Genomic DNA, 12,098 nt, shown 5'->3' with positions numbered 1-12,098 from the left:
ATGCCTAGTACATGATGCTGCTTCACCCTGCTGCATGTTGGCATTCAGATTTGACTTAAAATCCGAGGGCTCAGCCTCTGCTCTGAATTGTCCCTTCAGTCAGGTGTTTGCAGCTAATGTCCTGAGGAGTTGCTGGGTTTGAGTCACAGAATACAAGAGGGATGCCCCTTGTGGGATCTGGGGGTCGGAAAAGTGTGGCAAGGCAGGTTTAAGATAGAAGAGGAAGTCAGGTGTAGCAAGCAAACACATAGACCTGGGCTGTGGGACCCTCGGAAGGGATGTGGGGCCAAGATCTTAGAGGGCCTGAGGAATTAGCCCAAGCAGCTTTGGCTTTCAGTAGCTGCTCCTGTGTGTAGCAAAGCAAGCAGGAGTAGAGTGAAGGGAGCCTGGGGTAAGGAAGTAAATCAGGAGTCAAGAAGTAATAATGCAACTAGGATTGTGGAAATGTAAAGAGGTTAGGGAAAGATTTGTATGGCTAGGGGTAAACCAGATGTGATAGTTGGGGTAAAGGGACATAGGAAGTGGTTTTGGGTATGAGAACAGGAGAAGGTGTTTCTCTTGGGAAGGACGGATGGGGTAAGTGGAAGGTTTCTGTCTAATGGGACTTCAGGTGCTAACACAACACAAGGCAGACATTTGCAGCAGAGAATTAAGAAAAGCTGAAGCTGGAATCCAGATTCAGCAATCGTGAATGCAGTGAGAACTGAGGCAATGCGGAGTGGCTGCTTCTTCCATGTCATCCCCTCAGATATTTGCAGCCTCCTGGCCTCTGACTATACCTTTTTTTTTTTTTTAAAAGAACAGCTTCATTGATTGAAATATAATTGCCATACATATTGAAACTATATACTTTGAGTTTTGACATATGTACGTATGAGTACATACCATTCACAAATGGTATGTATTGTGTGAAACCATCACCACAATCAAGGGAATGAACAAATCCATTGCCCTGAAGTATCCCAGTATTTCTTTGTAATTCGCCCTCCTGCCTGCTGCCCTTCCTTACCCCTCTCCAGGTAACCACTGATCTGCTTTCTAGTTTGCATTTTCTGGTATTTTGTATAAGTGGAATCTGTATATATCCTTTATATACTGTGTATTTATTGGGTGGGGGAGTATCTGGCCTCATTCGACATTATTATTTTATCTGTGCTGTATGTATCTGTAGTTCATTCCTTTTTGTGACTCAGTGGTATTTCATGGTATAGCTATATCACAATTTGATTAGCTTTTCTGTTGATAGACATTTGGATTGATTCACATTTCTGGCTGTTACAACAAAAGTTTCTGTGAACACTGGTGCACAAGTCTCTTGTCTAGATCTGTGTTTTCATTTCCCTTGGGTAGGTAGCTGTTTCGGAGGGGAATGGTTGGGGCATATGGTAGGCATATGCTTTAACTTTGTTTTAAAAGTTGAAATACTTAATACATCATAAAATTCCCCTATATAAAATGTGCATTTTTTGTTTTGTTTTGTTTTATTTTGTTTTGTTTAGTTTTTGAAGACAGGGTCTCATTCTGTTGCCCAGGCTGGAGTGCAATAGTGTGACCACAGCTCACTGCTCCTTCATCCTCCCAGGCTCAGGTGATCCTTCCACCTCAGCCCCACGAGTAACTGGAACTAAGGGCACACGCCACCACACCTGGCTAATTTTTTTTTTTTTTTGATAGAGACAGTGTCTCACTTTGTTGTCTAGGCTGCTCTCAAACTCCCAGCTTCAGCCTTCCTGCCTTAGCTTCCCAAAGTACTGGGATTACAGGCATGAGACACTTCGCCCAAAGTGTACAGTTCAAATATTCACAAGGTTATACAACTGTCACCATCTAATTACAGAACCTTTTCTTTTCCCCTTTCCTTTCCTTTTCCTTTTCCTTTCCCTTTCTTTTCCTTTCCTTTCCTTTTTTTATTTTAAGGAAACAGAGTCTCACTTTCATGGAGCTGGGACTACAGGTGTACACCACCACACCCAGCTGATTTTTGTGTTTTTTGTAGAGACAGGATCTTGCCATGTTGCCCAGGATTTCCTCAAACCCTGGGCTCAAGTGATTTGCCTGTCTCAGCTTCCCAGAGTGCTAGGATTACAGGCATGAGCCACCGCACCCAGCCCAGAACATTTTCATCACCCCAAAGTATATATCTAACTTTTAAAATGGTTTTTCCATTTCACATTCTCACCAGCAGTATACGGGAGTTCCATCTGCTCCATGTCCTTGCTAACACAGCATGGTCATTTAAAAATTTTTTAGCCTTTCTAACAGGTGTGTGATGGTGTCTCATTATGTTTTTAATTTGTGTTTCCCTAAAGAGTAGCAATGTTGAACAGACATCTTTTCACCTGCTTATTCTTTGGTGAAGTATCTGTTAGATCTTTTGCCCACTTATTTTATTGGGTTGGTTTTTTTCTTACTGTGTTTGAGAGTTCTTTGTATATTCTGAATACAAGTCTTGTCAGATATGTGATTTCCAAATATCTTCTCTTAGTCTGTGTCTTTCCATTCTATTAATAGTGTTTTTGGAAGAGCAGAAGCTCTTAGTGTTGATGCAGTCCAATTTGTCAGTCCTTCTAGGGATAGTTCTTTTTGATATGATATCTGTTAAAAGACAAAATTACAACACATTTAAAGATCTTAGTTGGCTTTTATTTGCAGTTCGTGAATCAGGGCAGCCTCCGTTATACAAAATAGGATGAAAACTCCCAGTGGGCAGTTGTAGAAGAATGGACTTTGTAAGGTGGGAACAAGGAAACAATAATTGAAAGATAACTGATTGGTTAACTTCAGGTTACTTTTTTGTAAGGATTAAAGGAGAGGGTAGTTCCTTATCATGCCTGCTAAAACCGGCTTGTTTGGATATTCTGTCTCTCTTGATTTTTTAGAAGGTCAGATAAACAATTTACTTTTGTTTTTTCTTTTTCTTTTTTTTTTTTTGAGACGGAGTCTCACTCTGTCGCCCAGGCTGGAGTACAGTGGCGCAATCTCGGCTCACTGCAACCTCTGCCTCCCAGGTTCAAGCTGTTCTCCTGCCTCAGCCTCCCGAGTAGCTGGGACTACAGGCGCCTGCCACCACACCTGGCTAATTTTTGTATTTTTAGTAGAGATGGGATTTCACCATGTTGGCCAGGCTGGTCTTGAACTCCTGACCTTGTGATCCGCCCACCTCGGTCTACCAAAGTGCTGGGATTATAGTAATGAAATGAGTAAGGGCTATAACTTGAGTCTTGAGATGTTTGAAGAGTATATGTTAATCCTAGTAAAATGCCTCAGAATTGTTTAGACCAACACCATATAGTAGAACTGTCCAATATAGCAGCTATGACTGAGAGACTGTATTTGATATCGTGCAATTTTCCTTTAAATAGCCACCGGTGACTAGTAACTGTTGTATTGGACAGTTCAGGTTTAAACTAGTTTTCTCAATTTTTTTTCATTATTGTACCTCTCTTTTACCTCCAAGCCTAAATTTTTAGACCTTTTCTTCCTAACGTCTCCCCTGCTTCAATGAAATTTTAATACCATGGATATACTGTGCATACATTGTGGCTACTAGAGGGCTGCAGATCCATGTTAGTTATCACTTCTGTTAGGAATGTGTGGTCTAGACTAATCAGGGGTTGGCATAGTGAAGCCTAACCAACTGTTGTTATATTTCTTGGGCAGTTAAAATCACTGAAGGCTAATCATACTTACCATGAGTATTGTTCAGAACTGAGGAAGTTTTTGGAGTTTTGGAAGTTTATAAAATGCTCAGTCATCCTGTTTTTCTTCATATGTGACATTCTTTTTTTTTTTTTTTTTTTTTTTTTGAGACGGAGTCTTACTCTGTCGCCCAGGCTGGAGTGCAGTGGCCGGATCTCAGCTCACTGCAAGCTCCGCCTCCCGGGTTTACGCCATTCTCCTGCCTCAGCCTCCCGAGTAGCTGGGACTACAGGCGCCCACCACCTCGCCCGGCTAGTTTTTTTTTTTTTTGTATTTTTTAGTAGAGACGGGGTTTCACTGTGTTAGCCAGGATGGTCTCGATCTCCTGACCTCGTGATCCGCCCGTCTCGGCCTCCCAAAGCTGGGATTACAGGCTTGAGCCACCGCGCCCGGCCCCATATGTGACATTCTTAAAGCATCAACCTGTTTTAGTAATAGATAGTACTTGTACAAAGATACAGACATTTAAAGAAATATAAGGAGCCTAATTCAGCCAGAGGTAGGCAGCCAGGAAGTTAAGGCATCTAGAAGCCATGTTGCATGCAGAGGAGTTGAGAGAACCAGAGATGTGCAGTTTTGGTGATCAAGAGACTGGGTGTCTCCAAATAATGTAGGATATCACATGCGAGAAGGATTAGATTGGTACTTTGCTGCCTCACAGAAGAAGGCAGGGAGGAGAATACACAGAGAAAGAATCTAGTTCCCTGCATCATTTTGCAGCTAGAATAGTTTGAAGATGAAACACTGCATAGGAGGAAGTTAATCATTATTGAAAGTGTTTGGGCAGAAACCAGGTGATGTTTCAGTGTTGTGGACCAAGTATATTGATGAATATAGAGTTGAAATAAAATTGACTTTTAAAGATGCATTGTGGGGCTGGGCACAGTGGCTCACGCCTATAATCCCAGCACTTTGGGAGGCCGAGGCGGGGAGATTACCTGAGGTTAGGAGTTCGAGACCAGTCTGGCCAACATGATGAAACCCCGTCTCTACTAAAAATACAAAAATTTGCTGGCATGGTGGTGGGGATCTGTAATCCCAGCTACAGCTGCTCGGGAGGCTGAGGCAGAAGAATCACTTGAGCCCGGGAGGCAGAGGTTGCAGTGAGCCGAAATCATTCCACTGCACACTCCAGCCTGGGTAACAAAGTAAGACTCTGTCTCAAAAAAAAAAAAAAAAAATTCATTGTGGCTGAGTTTCAGGCGCTTTGGTTTTGTTCTACAACTGGCCTCACCATTTCTAAATAACACAGAATTGTAGACCATAAGAGGTCCATTACCTGATGCATGCCGCAATGCTGAGACACTGGGTTGTAGCAGAGAAAGAGTTGTGTGTGTGTTGGGGGTGGGGGGTGGGGGGTGGGTGTTGGAGACAGGATCTCGCTCTGTTATCCAGACTGGAGTATAGTGGCAAGATCATAGTTCACTGCAGCCTTGAACTCCTAGGCCCAGGACATTCTCCTGCCTCAAACTCCTGAATAGCTGGGACTACAGGCACAATACTATGCTTGGCTAATTTTTTTTTTTTTTTGGAGACAATCTCACTCTTGCCAGGCTGGAGTGCAATGGCGCAATCTCGGCTCACTGCAACCTCCACCTCCCGGGTTCAAGCGACTCTCCAGCCTCAGCCTCCCAAGTAGCTGAGATTACAGTCGCATGCCACTACGCCCAGCTAATTTTTTTGTATTTTAGTAGAGATGGGGTTTCACCATGTTGGTCAGGCTGGTCTCGAACTCCTGACCTCAGGTGATCCGCCCACCTCAGCCTCCCAAAGTGCTGGGATTACAGGCGTGAGCCACCGCGCCCGGCTTTGGCTAATTTTTTATTTTTTGTAAAGACGGGGTCTTGCTATATTGCCCAGGTTGGTCTCAAAACTCCTGTCTCCCAAATTGTTGGGATTACAGGGGTGCTACCGTGCCCAGCCGAGAAAGAGGTTTAATCATAGGGCCACCACATGAGCAGATAGGAGAGAACTGCACATCCATTTCCCTAGGGAGTTTGGGGCTGGGGTTTCTAAGGGTTTTAAGTGGGCCGAAGTGTGGAGATTGTTGATTGGTCAAAGAGTGCAGAGTGAAGTCATGGGACAGGGAGAGAAGCTGTGTTATGCTGTTCATGTTCCTCCATGGGGATCTTCAAACTGGTTGCTGGAATTGGGGTCTGATACACATCTTAAGCGATCCTTAAATAAAAGCCTTATGATTCTAATGTCAGAGATACTGCCTATAGGAACAGTGGGGATGCAAATTTTTACACAGTCTTATGACCCTGATGTTAGAAATCCTATCTCTAGGAACAATGGGGATGCAAAACGTCAGACTTGTAGCAACAAGGAAAGGGGCCAAAGTACACTCTGATTAATGCTTTGTTGTAACTACATTTCTATCTAGAACCCAGCAGGCCTTTTTTGTCAACTCTGTGGAGGCGGTTTCAGAATTGTGTAGATGCCCTTGTCCAGGAAGGAATTGTGAAGTAACTAGTGGAATATAGCCACTGAGGTTTCCAGTTTAACACTTACAAAGCCACAGGACACAATCATGTACTTACTAGCTTATAGAGAACTGAGATGGCCTCCTTTTGAAGTAAGAAAGTATTTGCAGTTTTGTCTGTAGGTCATCCCCAGCACCTAGCTCAGTAATGGACACTTCGTGGCACTCAGCAAGTGTTTGAACTGGATTTGGTGTGTTTACCCCCTAGCTCATGGTCAGTGACTACTGCTTCTGAATTTAAAATGGCAACACATGATCAGCTTTAAGTGGGGCCCAGAAAGAGGCTGTTAGGACATGGGATATTTTAGCATGACGTGGATAGGATCATGAGTGGTAACCCATGTTCTTTTTTTTTTTTTTTTTTTTTTTTTTTTTTTTTTTTTTTTGAGACGGAGTCTCGCTCTGCCGCCCAGGCTGGAGTGCAGTGGCCAGATCTCGGCTCACTGCAAGCTCTGCCTCCCGGGTTCACGCCATTCTCCTGCCTCAGCCTCCTGAGTAGCTGGGACTACAGGCGCCCGCCACCTCGCCCGGCTAGTTTTTTGTATTTTTTTAGTAGAGACGGGGTTTCACCATGTCAGCCAGGATGGTCTCGATCTCCTGACCTCGTGATCCGCCCGTCTCGGCCTCCCAAAGTGCTGGGATTACAGGCTTGAGCCACCGCGCCCGGCCACCCATGTTCTTAGGGCCTATGTGCCTATGTGGTCACTGCAAAACAGTGAAAGTGGAGGCAAGAATTCAAATTGGTATATGGGAGTGAGCCACTTAGTGACCCAGTGCCCATGTTTCAGTGCTGCTTTATTTTTCTTCTAACAAAGGGCATTTTTGCCCTTTGTAATAATTGGTATTGGCCAATTAGGACTTCACAAAGGTCTCTGTAACCTTATCTTCCTCAAATGACAGGGGTCTTATGCTAAATATGACTCTCCACTGCCCTGTTAACATATGATGCAGTACACCAATGCAGATCACACTGCAGTTTTAGGTAGTATATAGCTGAATGTATAATTTGTATTAGAAATACAACAAGACATTAGACACGTATCTGCACTGACATGGATATAGCAAAAATCTAGAAGTTAGTGTGAGAGACTACAATAGTGAGATTTGGAAGATGGAATAATACTTGTTGATTAAGTACATATTTTTCATTTAAGTTAGAAAAGCCCTCATAACAAAGCCACTCATATTTCATGTGTCAAATGGAATGCTAGGAGCTTTCTGTGCATTATCTCATTTGTGGAGGATTCTCATTTTTCACATGGAAGCAGAGGGGCATTTCAGTTCACACAGCTGCCACATGGGGTAGTTTATCCCTGTAATCCCAGCACTTTGGGAGGCTGAGGTGGGAAAGAATGCATGAACCCAGGAATTTGAGACCAGCCTGGGCAATGTAGAGAGACCTCATTTCTACCATAATTTTTTTTCAAAAAAGAAAATCTGGGCATGGTAGCGTGTGCCTATAGTCCCAGCTACTCAAGAGGCCAAGGGTGGGAGGATCTCCTGAGCCCCGGAGGTCGAGGCTGCAGTGATCACGCTCCACTGCACTCCAGTCTGGGAAGCAGGGAGAGACCTTGTCTCAAAAAACAAAAAACAGTTCATGCAGCTGAATGTATCTGAGGTGGGATTGAAAACCCATGGTTGTGGCCGGGCACGGTGGCTCACTGTTATCCCAGCACTTTGGGAGGCCGAGGCGCCGGATCACCTGAGGCCAGAAGTTGGAGACCAACCTGGGCAACGTGGTGAAACCCCGTCTCTACCAAAATACAAAAATTAGTTGGGTGCTGGCACGTGCCTATAATATAATCCCAACTCCTCAGGTGGCTGAGACAGGAGAATCCCTTGAACTTGGGAAGCAGAGGTTGCAGTGAGCCAAGATCGCACCACTGCACTCCAGCCTGGGTGACAGAGCAAGACTCCATCTCAAAAACAAAACCCATGGTTGCGATCCTAAAACCGGAGGGTTGGCTTTCCATTATCTTGTTTTGGCAATTTCTAGCCATCTTTCTTTTCCCAGTGTTCAGTATAATCAGCAGTCTTCCTGAGCATTTGGGAGCATATCCTTCTGGTTGCTACAATGGGGACCATGATCTCAAGTTCCTTAAGCATCTTTGAATGGGACAAAATAGAATCTGGCCTGCCACCTTGCACATAACTAGCTGTGGAGCCTTAAACAAGTTGTGTAAATCTTGAATTCTCAGGAAGAGACTGCCATTTGAGCCCTAGCTGAATGGACAAACACTGCACATGCCAGAACCATTTTCCCTCATGGTTCATCCAGGCTGATGCCCACACGGATGGAAATGCTTGCTGTCTTCCTCCCTGTGCCCTTTTCCCAGCCTCACAAGCAGCGTGCGAGGTTACCTTTGATAGTGCCACATAGGCTCCATGGGCTAGCTCTAAGGGACAGCACTGTATTCATTGCACAAAGGCCTGCTGTGACCAGTAGTAACAGCAAAAGTGACTGTACCTTCTGATACTTAGACACCCCTTCTTGTGACACACATCAGCATGCCTCTGTTGTCCATGGTAGGCTCTAGTAAGATGCAGGGCTGTCAGCAGAATTTACTGAAACCTGGAAATAGGGGGATGGGGGAAGTGCCCAGGCATTTTTTATGTCTTGTATAATCTCTCGAGATTTTGTTTACTCTCTTCAACTGTTTATTACCAAAGTATCACAGGTCACCAGCATGAGGAAGTATGTCTATACCTTTTAAGTAAGAGTCCAGGTAACATTTATTGTTGTTGGTACTTCAGAGAATACTCCTTGGCCAGAATTGTCAGCCCACTTTTTCCTGCTTAGTGGTACCTATGAGGTTTCATAATGGGCAAGAGGCTCAAAGTCTTCATTTGAATAAGAGAGTGTCTTGTGCTAAGAATCTGCAGCCCTCAGTGGAACCTAAAAGAAGGCACTTTCACAGAGGCAGTGACCCAAAAATGTATATCTAAACAGAGATAGACTGGCATTCCCCATCGTCTCTTCCTTGGCCTCTGGGCGTGTCCACTGTCCCCGCACCATTGTTTACCAAGCCCTTGCACCACAGGCGCTACTGGGATTAGGAATTAGGGGATGAAGGAGAGAATACCTTCAAGGAGAATTTCTCCCCGCCCCCGCAACACACACCTCCCACCTGCCCTGTCCTCCTCCTGCCCTACCCCCACTTGGATGAGAGGCAGAGACACAGGTAATCATGATTCAAGTATGATTTTTTTTTTCTTTTTTTTTCTTTTGGAGACAGAGTCTTACTCTGTCTCCGAGGCTGGAGTGCAGTGGCGCGATCTCGGCTCACTGCAAGCTCCGCCTCCCGGGTTCACGCCATTCTGCTGCCTCACCCTCCCCAGCAGCTGGGACTACAGGCGCAGGCCACCACGCTCGGCTAATTTTTGTATTTTTAGTAGAGATGGGGTTTCGCCGTGTTAGCCAGGATGGTCTCGATCTGCTGACCTTGTGATCCACCCGCCTTGGCCTCCCAAAGTGCTGGGATTACAGGCATGAGCCACTATGCCTGGCCTCAAGTATGATTTTTAAAAAGGTGTCTGGGCCCCAGATGCTCTTGGGTTTGAGGGAGATGAGCAGGTTCCTGGGCAGAAAGGGCATTACATTAGGGGGTCAGGTAGGACCCTGTGGGAGGAATGGCAGGCCCACTTGAGACAAGCCGTGTGATGGCTGGGAACGAGGTGTATTCTGGAGAAGGACTGAAAGGGTAGACTAGATATCTCCCTCACCTGGCTGCTTTTATGTGCCCGCTCAGGTCTCTAGCCTTGGTGGATCTATGTCTTCAGGCCCTGTTGCTGCATCCCAACTGTTTCATTGGCCTGCCAAGATAACTTACTGCGCCACCCCCCTGATGCTTAGCTGCTCTCTGTACCTGACCCATCAATCTTGCTCTTTCTCATTTCAGTCATTTAACATTTTCCAGCATGCTTTCTAGGAACTTCTTTGAAGCTTGTTAAGGGATTGATAACCAGTAAATGTTTTGACCAGTTATTTTTAACATGCTGAACACTTGTTTTTAGGGGTTGCACATTCAGCTGTTTAGTCTTGCCTTTGAAAACATTCAATATTTCTGCTGGTGTACTTTGCCATGATTATGTCATCTGGGCCTCCAGACAGCAGACCTCTAGATGGCAGGTCCAGCCATCTGCTTTCCGAGTCTGGTGAATGCACATAACATTCCCAATTTAGCACAGGCGTCTAGATAGACTTCAGCCATAAAATCCTAGCACAAATTAATATTCCCTCAGTTAACAATGAAGCTTAAATATAACTAAATACCAGTGTATCTTTAAAAATGGATTTGGTTGAGGGTCATCTCAAACAGCATGTCTAAAATCAAACACAATTCCACCCCAAGAAACACCTCACTGTTTTTCAGACTTCCCTGATCTAAGAAATCCTCTTGGTCCCATGAGACATAAACCCAGGCGACTTCCTTGGCGTTTTCCCGCATTTCCCATACCCATCCCAATCCAATCCATCACTAGATGCCATCCACCTTTACTTTGTCCCCATTCCCTTCTGCTTTCACACTGGTCTAGTGCAGTCCTCTCTTGCCTGAAGGTGGCAGCAGCATCCTCACTGTCCACCGCAGGGTCTCCTCCCCTCCCCACTGCAGGCAGGCAGGACGCTGGCTCTGCAGGATGAACACTGCTGCTTAGAAATCTCAAGTCAGGCTTCTCATTACTGTGTGGTTTCGGGACCTTAGTACAGCCCACTGTGTCCTGCGTGATCTGACCCAGGCACCTCATTTTCATATGTTCTTTAAGGAAAATTGTTTGCTCCCTTTTCGCCCTTCACATCCAGGTTCAATTCTTCTCAGAGGAATCCTTCCCTAATTTTCCCAACTAAGGTAATTACCCTTAAAGTAAACTTAACATGTCTTGATCACAGTAGTAGTTTACTTTTTGCGCATTTGGTATGATTTCTTCTTGTAGTCTCGCTGCCCTTGGTATATGTTTGATTAATATAGTAAGATTAATAACACAATGATTAGTAGTCCTGGGGCTTAAGAGTTCTACTCATGGCATAATTTTTTGTTTGTTTTTTTGAGACAGTCTTGCTCTGTCGCCCAGGCTGGAGTGCAGTGATGCAATCCCAGCTCACGGAAACCTCCACCTCCTAGGTTCTAGTGATTCTTCTGTCTCAGCCTCCCTGGTAGCTGGGATTACCAAATACTGGAGTGGAACTTCTTAACTCTGTAGAAGAGAGAACAGAATTAAATTTTTGCATCTGGGCACAGTGGTGCATACCTATAGTACCAGCCACTCAGGAGGCTGAGGCAGGAGGATCACTTGAGTCACAGGAATTCTGGGTTTTAGTGCATTATACCAATTGGGTATCTGCTTTAACTTCAGCATTAGTGCAGTGACCCCTCAGAAGCAGGGGACCACCAGGTTGCCCAAGGAGGGTGAACCGGCCCGGGTAGCAAATAGAGCAGATCAAATAACTCTCCTATGCTGATCAGTAGTGGGATTGCACCTGTAAAAAGCCACTGCACTCCAGCCTGGACAACATAGTGAAACCCGTCTCTTGAAAATAAAAAAAATTAAGAGAATTTTTTAGGCTGGGCACGGTGGCTTACACCTGTAATCCCAGCACTTTGGGAGGCTGAGCCGGGCAGATCACTTGAATTTAGGAGTTCTAGACCATCCTGGCCAAAATGGTGAAACCCCATCTCTACTAAAAATACAGGCCGGGTGCGATGGCTCACACTTGTAATCCCAGCACTTTGGGAGGCGAGGTGGGCGGATTACAAGGTCAGGAGATCGAGACCATACTGGCTAACACGGTGAAACACTGTCTGTACTAAAAATACAGAAAAAATTAGCTGGGTGTGGTGGCGGGCACCTGTAGTCCCAGCTACTTGGGAGGCTGAGGCAGGAGAATGGCATGAATCTGGAGGTGGAGCTTGCAGTG

The 12,098-nt window shown here is 45.1% G+C and overlaps 1 protein-coding gene and 1 long non-coding RNA gene across 7 annotated transcripts in view; both read left to right on the top strand.

Moving 5' to 3' along the window:
* RAB7A (RAB7A, member RAS oncogene family) overlaps window positions 1-12,098 on the top strand; it is an 88,444-nt gene that overhangs the window by 45,977 nt on the left and 30,369 nt on the right. The gene's annotated exons all lie outside the window — the stretch shown is intronic.
* Window positions 7,105-12,098, top strand: part of LOC144339339 (uncharacterized) — a 42,206-nt gene continuing 37,212 nt past the window's right edge. The window contains exon 1 of the long non-coding RNA XR_013414302.1: window positions 7,105-7,499. This is a non-coding gene — a long non-coding RNA (uncharacterized LOC144339339). The remainder of the gene's footprint in view (window positions 7,500-12,098) is intronic.

Source organism: Macaca mulatta, chromosome 2 (genome assembly GCF_049350105.2).
Source record: "Macaca mulatta isolate MMU2019108-1 chromosome 2, T2T-MMU8v2.0, whole genome shotgun sequence".
NCBI lineage: Eukaryota > Metazoa > Chordata > Mammalia > Primates > Cercopithecidae > Macaca > Macaca mulatta.
This window is presented reverse-complemented; position numbering and strand designations above follow the sequence as displayed.